Here is a 13940-nt window from a genome sequence, read left to right on the forward strand (position 1 = left end):
GTTTATGTCAGTCAGACAGGGCAGCAGCTTTCAGCAGGTAGTTCACATTTAAAAAACAGGTTATTGGTAAATATGTTTATATTATAATCTATAGACTGTTGTACTGTTTCAACATTAGTTTGATTCATGTACTTGGTCATGTCCATATACTTAACATGTCCATATACATAAGTACAATACTGTCCATTGGACAGTAACACAATTTTTGTGATTTTGCCTCTGTACATCACCACAATGGATTTGAATTGAAGCAATGAAGATGTGAAGTGTAGACTTTCAGCTTTAATTCAAGGGGTTTAACAGAAATATTGCGGGAATTACAGCCATTTTTTTACAAAGTACTTCCATTTTCACAGGCTCAAAAGTAATTGGACAAACTAACAATAATAAATCTTAGGATTATTTTCAATACTTGGATTCAAAACCTTTGCAGTCAATGACTGAAGTCTTTTATACCATGGATATCAACAGATGCTGAGTTTCCTCCCTTGAGATGAATCTCAGGCCTTTACTCAGCTGCCTTCAGTTGTTGCTTGTTTGTGGGTCTTTCTCCCTTCAGTTTTTTTTTTTCTTCAGTTAAGTGGGTTGAGGGCAAGTGACTGACCCTGCCATTTAAGAACATTCCATTTCTTTGCTTTAAGACACTCTTGGGTTGCTTTTGTGGTACATTTTGGGTCATTATCCATCTTTAGTGTGAAGCACTGTCCTATCAGTTTTGCAGCATTTGATTGAGTCTGAGCAGAAAGTATAGCTCTATACCAGACCTGGGCATTTCACGGCCCGCGGGCCGCATGTGGCCCTTTGGTTGACTTTGACCGGCCCGCTTAAGGTTAATAGGAAATAAACATGTTTTTAGTTTACCTCATGCATGGATTGAATGTGCATTGCTTTTATTTTGAAGTTGTATTTTTACAACAGGTACTTAAGGCAATGCGCGTGACTGAATTGACGTTCAGGTCACAGGTCGCAAGACGACTTTAGCCCCCAAAATGTCCACTAAAAGAAGAAAGGTAGATGCCAAATGCAGGGCTTTCAACAAAACATGGACTGCTAAGTATTTATTTACTGAAGTCAGAGGTAAAGCGGTGTGTTTGGTTTGCAGAGACCAGATTGCCGTGTTCAAGGATTACAATTTGAGTTGGCATTGTGAGACAAAACATGCGGAGAAATATAAAAACTTAAGTTACAAAAGCAGCAAGGGTATTTTACCAATCTTCACACATCCAGGAATGCAGCAACCAAGACCAGCTTTGTGATATCCCACAAAATCGCTAAAAACAGTAAGTCATTCTCAGAGGGGGAGTTCGTCAAAGAGTGCTTGGTGGACTGTGCACAACTAATATGTCCTGAAAAAAAAGAAGCATTTGAGCAAGTCCCGCTGTCCAGGCGAACCGTGACGAGAAGAATCGAGGACATTGCAGGAAATCTGGAGCTTCATCTGCAGCGTGAAGTGGCAAATTTTGACTTTTTCTCCTTGGCTTTGGACGAGAGCTGTGATGTCCGTGACACAGCCCAGTTACTTGTATTTGTTTGTGGGATAACAGACTTCAAGATTACGGAGGAGCTGGCAGCAATGCGCTCAATGAAAGGGACGACGACAGGGAGCGATCTGTTCACGGAGGTAAATGCATGCATGGACACACTGGGCCTGAAATGGGATAAACTGGCATCAGTCACAACAGACGGTTGTCCAAATCTAACGGGGAAAAATGTCGGACTGTTGAAACATATGCAAGATAAAGTGACTGAAATCAATGCAGATCAGAAAGTGGTATTTTTGCATTGTATTTTACATCAGCATGTGTTGTGCAAGTCAGAGCTTAAAAATAACAATGTAATTGATGTTGTAACTAAAATAGTAAACTTCATCAGGGCACGAGCATTGAATCACAGGCAGTTTGTTGCACTTTTAGAGGAGCACGAGACTGAACATAGTGACATCAGCTATCGCACAGCTGTCCGATGGCTCAGCCTAGGCAAAGTGCTAAAAAGAGTTTGGGATCTGAAAGCAGAGATTGGAGAGTTTTGTGAGAAGAAAGGCAAAGGCAAAGACATCCCCGAGCTCTCAGATGAGGAATGGATGGCAGATTTTGCATTTGCTGTTGATGTGACTGCACTTATGACTGCACTGAACACCAGAAGATGAGAAGTTTGTTCTCTTTGGCTCTACCTACATATGTGAACAAACATTCTCAGTGATGAAGTTTAACAAATCCAGGTATAGATCCTCTCTCACTGATCTGTCAGCTGTGCTTCGCATCTCCACCTTAGACATTCAACCTGACTTTGATGCACTTGTTAAAGACCAACAGAAACTAGATTTCTCTCACTGAACAAGAAAAAAGAACTGAAATGAGGTGATTAAACTACAAATGTAGGCAATAGTATTATAATATGATGTACCTTGCTTAATATTTGGAGTAGAAAGACAGTATTGTTGTATCTTTAGGAAGCTAAGAACCTCTTTCCAGCAATATGTGAAACTCAAAATGCGTTTTGGGGTGAATGTGACTGAAAATGATCACTTATATATTGAATTACAAATGGTACAAACGTTCACATTTTGTTAACCATTGTTTAATTGGGAAATTTTGTTGAGTAAATGTCATTTTTTTCTAAGACAACCTCTCTTTTTCATTGCTCAATCATATATACTCTTACCAGTCTTACCAACTTGTAAAAAAAAATGCTTTTTATAAAGAAATACAATTAATATTATGTAGAATTTAGTTCAGCCTTTTGGTCCAGCCCTCTATAACATTTTCTGGTTCTCATGTGGCCCCATGAAAAAAATAATTGCCCACCCCTGCTCTGTACACTTCAGAATTCATCTGCCTACTTCTATCAGCAGTCAAATCATCTATAAACACCAGTGAACCAGTTCCATTGAAACCATACATGCCCATGCCATAACACCGCCTCCACATGTATGACAGATGATGTGGTATGCTTTGGGTCACGAGTCCTTCTTTTCCTTCTCCATACTCTTCCCATCATTCTGGTACAAGTGAATATTGCATCAGAACTGGTCAGGCTTTTTTTTAAAGAGATTTTTTAGCACAGTCTGGCCTTTCTGTTCTTGAGTGTTACCACTACTTTGCATCTTGAGGTAAACTGTCTGTATTTACATTCATGAAGGCGTTTCTTGATTGTAGACTTTGACAATGATACGCCTATCTCCTCCAGAGTGGCTTGGCTAGATGTTGTAAAGGGGTTTTTCCTTCAACAGGCCTTTTGGTGTTTTAAGAATGTACCAAATTGTTCATGTTCATGATCTAAAGTACGAGATCTTTCTTCTTTGCCCACATCTCCTGCCAGATTCTGCTGGTAGCATTTTTGACTATGGTCTTAATCTCTGGTACCTGGAGGTTGACATTGTCTAATTTTAGAGCCTGCTTGGCTAGTATATCAACCACCTCATTTCCCTAAGTTCCAACCTGAGCTGGAATCCATATGAACATTGCTGAAACTGAAGACAGATTGAATGATTTCATATACTAGATGTTCATGTAGAGTCACACTCTGGATACTCATGAGGGCTGATAGAGAGCCTGAAAGTCCTTAAAGTCCACTGGTCAGATCCTTTATGCCCTCCTTTTCTTCAGTACTTGCTCTTTTGAATTGTTTATTGAGAGTCTTGAATTCCCTTCTCAAATGCAAGGTCTCTCTCTTCCTTCTGTTGGAACGTTTTCTGAATGTTCCACTGGTGCCCTTTCTATCCTCTATACCAAAGCATTCTCTGGCCATACTGAAGATGATTGATGTCATGCTGTCAATTTTTTTCTCGGCTCTTCCAGCTAATGTGGCCTCTAGAACTGTCGACGTCCTGGTATAGTTGGTTCCCTCATGTGTTATCATTGTTGTTGGGGGCCAGTCCACTTTCTCTCTCGCAGGTTGGGTGCCTGGGGTGGCATTAGGAGAGTCCATCCTGTGGCTTTGGGATGAAACAGCTGCTGAGAGGTCTCCTGTACTGTGGGGTGCTTCCTGACTGGAGTCCTCCTGCGTCTCACTATGCGTCACCATTCCGCGTTGCCTCTATTTCCCACCTTCCATGTTTGGTTCTAGCTTGATGTATCCTAAGTCCTTTTGTGTTCTTACAAACCTTTCCACAATTGCACATAACTTCTAACACTTCTAACAGTTTGGGTGAGCCATCCATAATACATGTACTTTCCATGGCCGCTACTATTGTATCCATCCCATTGGGTCTCCCATCCACCCCCACTCTCGGGAGATCTGGAGATCTTGGGGGTATTGCTCATTGTAATGTTCTGTAGCTTTTGTTGGTGCCCTAATCCTTGTTTGCCATTCAGCCTTTCCTGGAAGTCACAGGTGTGCCAGGGGATTTATTATTGAATACAGCTAGATGGTAAACATCTTCAGTCACTTGCTGCCAGGAGAAGATGTCATCAGGTGGCATCCAAATTTCATTGGACCCTAAACCACAATGCCTTCCAGTTGGTGGGTTCTTCTGGACCTTCTTGAAGGAGGATAGCTTCTCCCCCTCCATGATGGAGGGGGAGATGATGACACTGGTTTCAAGTGGGTCTGGCACTTTTCCATCTCTCCTGCTCCAATATGTCAGCCAGCACTCTAAGGACCTTGTCATGACACCATCTGTATCTCCCCTGGCTAATTGCAGTCTTACACACTGCCAGTATGTCCGCCACCCTGCCAGAATGGCACTTAGCCATCTTATACCGATGGTATCATGACAAGGTCCTCAGAACTCTGGCTGACATCTTGGGAGCAGGAGTGACGGAAAAAGTGCCAGACCCACATGAAACCAGTGTCATCTATTCAGTTCATCAGAGATGAGGAGAAGCTGTCCTCCTCCAAGAAGATTAAGAAGGTCCTCCTATAGGCAGCACAATTGTGGAATATGAGGGTGGACCTGGGAAGGAACTACAGTTTCCCTAGGTTGTCCAAATATCCCTGAGGCCTGATATAGTCATATGGTCTGAGGAGGAGCATCTAGATGCATTCAACAATGATTTAAAATCAGAATCAGAATTAGCTTTATTCGCCAAGTGTTTGCGCAGACAGACAGGGAATTTGTTGTGGTTTTTTTAAGGTGCTCTTGGTACATACATACATATATCTTACATGAGAACAGAAAACATTCAAATAGTAAGACTTAACAATAAAAAAATAATAATGTGTATGAATCTGGAACAGAAGAATTGTGTACAGATTTATGCATTATTTACTCTATATACAGCTGTATAAATAAAGAGATGTGCATAAGTATTTACATAATTCTTGAGAAAGAGGTGGAAATTAGAGATGGAGGATGAATTACAGAAATGAATTACAAAAAAACACAGGTAATGATTCCTGTGTTAGCTGTTTAAGCTGGAGATGGCATGGGGGAAAAACTGTTTTTATGCCTAGATGTTCTAGTGCACAGAGATCTGTAATGTCTGCCTGAAGGGAGGAGTGCAAACAGGTTGTGGCTGGGGTGAGAGGGGTCTGTGATGATGTTAGCTGCCCATTTCTTCACTCTGGAGTTGTACAAGTCCTGAAGGTTGGGCAGGTGCACACCAATGATCCTTTCTGCTGTCCTAACAGTCCGTTGCAGTCTTCTTATATCTGATTTGCTGGCTGACCCAAACCAGACAGTTATAGAAGAGTACAGAACCGACTCAATAACAGCTGAGTAAAACTGTGTCATCTGCGCCTGTGGCAGGATGAACTTTTTCAGTTGACGAAGGAAGAACAACCTCTGCTGGGCCTTTTTCACAATGGAGTCAATGTGAATGTCCCACTTCAGGTCCTGAGAGATGGTGGTGCCCAGGAACTTGAATGACTCCACTGCAGCCACAGTGCTGTCCATGATGGTGAGAAGGGGGAGAGCAGGGGGTTTTCTCCTGAAGTACACTGTCATCTCCAGGTTGTTGTGACTGCACCAGACAGCCAGCTGCTCAACCTCTTGTCTGTAAGCAGACTTGTCGCTGTCCTGAATGAGACCAATGACTGTAGTGTCATCTGCAAACTTCAGGAGTTTGACAGAGGGGTCTTTAGAGGTGCAGTCGTTTGTGTATAGGGAGAAAAGTAGTGGGGAGAGAACGCAGCCCTGAGGAGCTCCAGTGCTGATGGTGCGGGTGTTGGATGTGAATTTTCCCAACCTCACTAGCTGCTGCCTGTCTGTCAGGAAGCTGGTGATCCACTGACAGATGGAGGTGGGTACAGAGAGCTGTGTCAGTTTATTCAGAAGGGTATCTGGGATGATGGTGTTGAAAGCGGAGCTGAAGTCCACAAACAGGATCCTTGCATAAGTCCCATATTGACTTCATCATCCACAGACCTGTTTGCTCGGTAAGCAATCTGCAGGGGGTCCAGCAAGGGTCCAGTAATGTCCTTCAAGTAGGCCAACACCAGCCTCTCAAATGACTTCTTGACCACAGACGTTAAAAAATGATATCAAATATGATTGTTTATATAAACGATCATATTTGGTATAATTTTAAATCATTGTAATTTAATAAAATGCAATAATTTGGGAAAAAAAGATAAGATTTAATGTTTAGAAAATTATTATTCATCAAATGTGTTCCTATATACTGCTTTCTCAATAACTCCCTACGTTCTAAACAACTGAGAACCGCTACGGGTTCAGGAAAGCAGTTTTTCAAGCAGATATACACATGCAGAAATGTGCATCACTGTAAGGTGAATATGGTAAAGAATGATATGTGTGTTTAAAAAAAAAAAGATAAAATTTAATGTTTAAAAATTATTACTTTTATTTTATGTTATTATTCATCAAAAGTGTTCCAATATTTTTCTTTCTAAGTAACTTCTTGGTGCTCAGACATGGGTATAAATTAGGTGCTAAAAACACTATAAAAGCCACCACGGCTTTACAAAAGCAGATTTTCAAGCAATAGCATCTAGAATCACATCTAGAAGTGTGTATCACTGTAAAATAAGAATATGATAAAAATGATGTCAAATGTTTTTTTTTATGATAAAATGAATTTGCTGATAAAGTGTAAAAACCTTGAAACTTAATGTTTAAATATTATTATTTTTCAAATGTCCTCTAACATACTGCTTTTTCAACACCTCCCTATGTGCTCTCAAATGAATACATGCAGAAGTGTGCATCACTGTTATGAGATGATTTTCACATGAATATGAAGAAAAATAATATCAAAGATAATTGTTCATGTAAAATGCATAATTTGATGATAAAGTGTAAAAAAAAACATAAAACTGATGTTTAGAAAAATATTATTCATTAAATGTGCTCCAACATACTGCTTTCTCAATCCCTCCTTATGTGCTTTCACGTGTGGGAGCACTGAGCGATAAAAATGTCGTACAGAGAGTTTCAAGCCATTACGGCTTAAGGAAAGGTGTTTTTCAAGGAACTGCATACATGTGAAAGTGTGTATTTTTTTTAAAATTAATGTTTAGAAAATTATTCATCAACTGTGCTCCAGCATTTCAAACAAACGCAGAGGTGCAGAGGTGAGTTTCACTGTTAAGAGATGTTTTTCTCATGAATATGATGCAAAATGATATCACTTATCATTTATAATAATATAAATGATAGTTTATAATAATATGCATAATAAAGAGAAAATTTTGAGAAGAGAAAATTTTGTAAACTTAATGTTTACAAAATTATAATTATTCGTCAAATGTGCTCCAACATACTGCTTTCTCAACACCTACCTACGTGTTTACACGTTTGGGAGCATGCTTTTAGATGCTAAAAACGCTATGCAGTGTTTCAAGCCGTTACGGCTTCAGGAAAAGCGTTTTTCAAGGAACCACATAGAAAAAAAGTGCGGATCACTGTTAAGAGATGTTTTTCACATGAATATGAAGAAAAATAATATCAAAGATGATTGTTTTTAATATAATGCGTTTGATAATTAAGTGTCAAAAGCATAAAACTTAATGTTTAGAAAAATTATTTATCAAATGTTCTCCAACATACTGCATTCTCAGTACCTTCCTATGTTCTCAAACGTGTTGGTGCTAAAAACGCTCTACAGAGCTTCAGGAAAAGGGTTTTTAAAGGAACTGCATACATGCAAAAGTGGGGGTCACTATTAAGCAATGTTTTTCACATGAAAAATGATATCAAATGATTTCTGATATTCATACAGAAATGCTTAATTTGATAAAGTGTAAAAAAGTGTAAAAAACATAAAACTTAATGTTTAGAAAATTATTATTCATCAATTGATATCCAACATACTGCTTTCTCAATAAAAACGCAATAAAGAGTTTCACGCAGCTACGGCTTCAGGAAAGGGAACAGCATACATGCAAAAGTGTATATCACTATTATCTACAATATACTGCTTTCTCATTACTTCTCAATATTTCCCATGTGCTCACAGTGTGCGAGCATTAGGAACCAAAAAACGCTATTCAGAGAGTTTTAAGCCGCTACGGCTTCAGGAAAAGGTTTTTTTTAAAGGAACCGCATACATGCAAAAGTGAGTATCACTATTAAGTGATGTTTTTCTCATGAATATTATAACAAATTACATCAAATATGATTGTTTATATTAAAATGCATAATTTGATTATAAAGTGTAAAAAACCTGAAACTTAATGTTTAGAAAATTATTATTCATCAAATATACTCCAACATACTACTTTGTCAATAACTTCCTAGGTTCAGACATGTACACACACGTATTGGGCGATAAAAACGCTAAACAAAGACTATGAAGCTGTTACGGATTCAGGAAAGAGGTTTTTTCAAGCATACATGCAGAAGTGTGTTTCACTGTAAAATGTTTTTCTCATGAATATGATGAAAAAATTATATCAGTTATGATTGTTTATGATGAAATGCATAATTTGAAAATAAAATGTAAAAAACATAAAAATAAAATTTTAGAAAATTATTATTCATCAAATGTGCTCCAACATACTGCTATCTGTACCATCCTATGTGCTAACTTTTGTGTGCTCAAAAGGCAATGCAGATAGTTGCAAGCCTCTACAGGTTCTGGAAAGTGATTTTTCAAGCAAACACATACATGCAGAAATGTGTATCACTGTAAAATGTTCTCACACAAATATGACAAAAATGAGTTCAAATATGATTGGTACAATGCATAATTTGATAATAAAATGTAAAAATCTTGGTGTTTAGAAATGTTTAGAATGTTTTGACTAAATATTTAGAAATTTATTAATCAAATGTTCTCCAACATACTGCTTTCTCAATAACCCCTATGTGCTCCGACGTCTGTGTGCAATAGGGACTAAAAACGCTATAGCCTACAGAGCGTTTTAAGCCGCCGCGGCTTCAAGAAAGGGGTTCTTCAAGGAACCGCATACATGCAAAAGTCTATATCACTATTAAGTGATGCTTTTCACATGAACATGATCTGGGAGGCCAAGGAGGCCAATAAGAGGTTTTATGTTTTATGTATGATCTAACTATAACAACTTCAACCTATGTACAAAAGCAAGGCCGGTGGGGGAGGGAGGGGGAGAAGCTAGGCTCCTCCAAGAAGATCAAGATGGCTTCTTGCATGCAGTGCAATCGTGGGAGATGATGGTGGTCCTGGGAAGGAAACTACAGTTTCCACCAGTCATCTAAACATCCCTGGGGCCTGATATGGTCTGAGGAGGTAAGGAGGATCATCCTGATTGAACTCACGTTTCCAATGTCCAGCAATGCGGGGACAAAGGGTGGCAGGCCTGGCTATTTCAAGATGATGTTGGCTGTAGGGGGGGGTTCCCTGCACAATCCATGTGGAAGATGCACACAGCCCTGGGAGTAGTAGGAAATGAAGGCTGCTGTGCATAGGTTGGGGGAGGCAGCAGAAAGAGCCCCTTGCTGGCTCTGGAATAGGTGCGAAGAGATGATCTGGAAGCCAGAAGAAGATGGGCAGATATGATGATATATACCTCTAGATATATATCTAGAGGTAGTCAACAGTAATGTAAAAAGTTATCAAATATGATTATTTTAAAATGCAAAATTTGATAATAAATTGTAAAAAAAGAAAAAAATTAACATTTTGCATCGAATATGAACTTCTCTTTGCTCAGAAGTGGGTGTACATTAGGCGGCTTCAGGCCCCATCATAGCACAGAAACTGCGCTAGTAAAAATCACAAATGACTTGTTTTTAGCTTCGGACCAAGGCTGCATCTCAATATTAGTCTTACTTGATCTTAGTGCTGCATTCGACACTATAGATCATAACATTCTCGTTGATCGCTTACAAAATCACATAGGTATTCAGGGACAGGCATTAAAATGGTTTAGATCCTACCTGTCTGATCGATACCATTTTGTAGATTTAAATGGAGAACTATCCAGTGTAATGCCAGTGAAATATGGGGTTCCACAAGGATCAGTTTTAGGACCTCTGCTGTTCTCAGTTTACATGCTTCCCTTGGGTAACATCATTAGAAGATATGGGATTAGTTTCCATCGTTATACTGACGATACCCAGTTATACATCTCATCAAAACCAGATGAAATAAATTGTCTAGATTAACTGAGTGTGTTAAATATATAAAAGATTGGATGACTGATAATTTTCTGTTATTAAATCCTGATAAGACAGAAATATTACTTATTGGTCCAAAAACCAGTACACAAAAGCTCTCTCAATTCAACTTGCATTTAGAAGGATGTTCTATTACTATTAGCTCGACAGTGAAAGACCTGGGCGTAATATTAGACAGCAGCTTGTCTTTTGAAAATCATATTTCAAATATTACTAAAACAGCCTTCTTCCACCTTAGAAACATTGCCAAGCTTAGGAACATTTTTATCTGTATCTGATGCAGAAAAGCTAGTTCATGCATTCATGACCTCCAGACTGGACTATTGTAATGCATTGCTAGGTGGTTGTCCTGCATCTTCAATAAACAAGCTACAGTTAGTCCAGAATGCAGCTGCCAGAGTTCTTACTAGGTCAAGAAAAAATTATCACATAACCCCAATATTATCATCCCTGCACTGGCTACCTTTTAAGTTTAGAATTGATTATAAACTAGCACTACAAGGCTCTAAATGGTTTAGCTCCCACATATCTAGCCAGCCTTCTAACACGTCACAATCCACCACGCTGCTTAAGATCTCAAAACTCCGGACTTCTGGTAGTTCCCAGAATATCAAAGTCTACAAAAGGAGGTAGAATGTTTTCGTATTTAGCTCCTAAACTTTGGAATAGCCTTTCTGACAGTGTTCAGGGCTCAGACACAGTCTCCCAGTTCAAACGTAGATTAAAGACATATATCTTTAGCCAGGCATACACTTAACACACACCATAACCTTGTGCTTCAGTGCATCTGATTAATTGCAAATTATGATTTAGGGCTTACTAATATTTGAACAGCAGCTAGGCTAATTCCTTTTCCACTTGTTTCCCTTCTTCTACCCATCCCCGAGGCACATAGAGATTGTGCCAGCTCCAGTAGACAAGGCCAACCCTATGAGGATCCTGAGGCATCCAGAGATGGACCTGCTCCAGCCGGTTTCTGCCTCGTAAGGATTTGGGTGTTCAAGGCAACGCTGCCAACCCTATGTGGACTTTGAGGACTGTGAGGAAGACAACAACCAACATGACTATAAATAAATGCAGAAAGGACATTGTTCGTATCACACTCTCCAGTGTCACCCAAATGAGGATGGGTTCCCTTTTGAGTCTGGTTCCTCTCAAGGTTTCTTCCTCATATCATCTAAGGGAGTTTTTCCTTGCCACAGTCGCCTCAGTCGCCTCAGGCTTGCTCACTAGGGATAATTCTGTCTAACATCTAGGACTGTTTGCATGTTTTTGTTTCTGTTTGCATGCTTTTTGTTTCTTTGTTCATTGTTAAAAGCGCTATACAAATAAAATTGAATTGAATTAAAGAGTTTGTAGCCCCTACGGCTTTACGAAAGCCGTTTCTCAAGCAAGGGCATACATTCAGAAGTATCTTCAGAAGTCACTGTAAAATGATTTTCACATGAATATGGTAAAAAATGATTTTAAATATGATTTTTATGATAAAATGTGTAATTTGATAATAAAGTTAAAACTTAATGTTTAGGAAATTATTATTCATCAAATGTGCTCCAACATTTTTGTATACCTCCGCGCTACATGCGCTTAAAACTTTGTACAAACAGTTCCAAGCCGTTACGGCTTCAGGAAAACGTTTTTTCAAGCAAACACATACATGCAAAAGTGTATATCAATTTAAAGAGATTTTTTTTTCACATGAATATGAATTTATCAAATGTGTTCCTAGCCGCCACGGCTTCAGGAAAGCGGTTTACTATCAAACGCATTCATGCAGAGGTGTGCATTACTGTTAAGAGATGTTTTTCGCATGAATATTATGAAAAATGATATCAAATATGATTGTTTATAATAAAATACATAATCTGTGATATGAATATATGTCGGCAGGCTCTGTGCTGACCTCATGATATCTTTTTTTCTTCTTCTGTTTTGTTCTAATAAACATGTTTAGAGTTCGTACACTCCGTGAAATACGTCAACCGCCACTTCTGTTCTCTGCTGACGCCTTTGTCTGACGCCTTTGTTTCTGCAGATATTGCATGTAGATGACTATAAATAGTCAGACAGGGAGCTGTCTGCCTCAGTAAACTTTGCAGAACTTTACTACTCAAACTTTGTGTGTTTCTTTGGCACTCTCTTCCCCGGCCGGTACAGAGGTTGTGGCAGCAGCGCGAACACAGACTTCTTCCTGAATCTAAGTGAACCCAGGAAAATCTATCAATTTGATAATTATGTGTAAAAAGCATAAAACGTAATGCTTAGAAAATTATTATTCATCAAATGCATTCCAACATACTGTTTTCTCAGTAACTCCGCTAAAAACGCTATACAGAGAGTTTCAAACTTCTACTGCTTCCGGAAAAGGTTTTTTCAAGGAAAAACATATATTCAAAAGTGTGAATCACTAATTAGTGAAGTTTTCACATGAATATGATACAAAATTATATCAAATATGACAGTTCATATTAAAATTCATAATTTGATAAAGTGTAAACAGATTTTAAAAAATTTATGTTTTAATGAAAAATAATGAAAATTATTATTATTTTGAAATATGGTCCAATAATTTTATAATAAAGGGTAAAGAACAGGTGTGCATTACTATTAAAAGATGTTTTTCACATGAATATGATGAAAAATGATATCAAATATGATTGTTTATAATAAAATTCATTGTTTGATAATGAATTGTAAAAAATATAAAACTTAATGCTTAGAAAACTAATATTCATCAAATGCGCTCCAACATAGTGTTTTCTGAATACCTCAGCTGAAAACGCTCTACAGAGTTTCAAACCGATATCGCTTCAGAAAAGGGTTTTCTTCAAGAAAATGCATACATTCCAAAGTGTGTATCACTAATTAGTGAAGTTTTTCACATGAATTGGATATCAAATATGATAGTTCAAATTAAAATGCATAATTTGATAAAATGTTAAAAAGTTTAAATATTAATATTTAGAAAATTATTTTCAAATATACTTCAATAATTTTATAATAAAGGCTAAAAAACATAAAACGTAATAATTAGAAAATTACAATTTATCAAATGTGCTCCAGCATACTGCGATCTCCGATAACTTCCAAGGTGCTCACAGGTGTATGTATTTGGCGCTAAAAAGGCTATTTAGAGTTTTTCAAGGATCCCGGCTTCAGGAAAGCGGTTTTTCAAGCAAACTTCTACATGCAAAAGTGTGTATCACTAATAAATGATTTTTTCCTTATCCATATGATGTAAAATGATAACAAATATGATTGTTCATATTAAAATTCATAATTTGTTAAAGTGTAAAAAAAGATAAAAATTAATATTTAGAAAATTATTTTTCGAATGTGCTCCAATAATTTGATAATAAAGTGTAAAAAAACTTAATGTTATATATCAAATGTGCTCCAACATAATGCGGTTAACAATAATTTCCATGCGTGTGTTTAT

The sequence above is a fragment of the Pangasianodon hypophthalmus genome, chromosome 21 (genome assembly GCF_027358585.1).
Source record: "Pangasianodon hypophthalmus isolate fPanHyp1 chromosome 21, fPanHyp1.pri, whole genome shotgun sequence".
NCBI lineage: Eukaryota > Metazoa > Chordata > Actinopteri > Siluriformes > Pangasiidae > Pangasianodon > Pangasianodon hypophthalmus.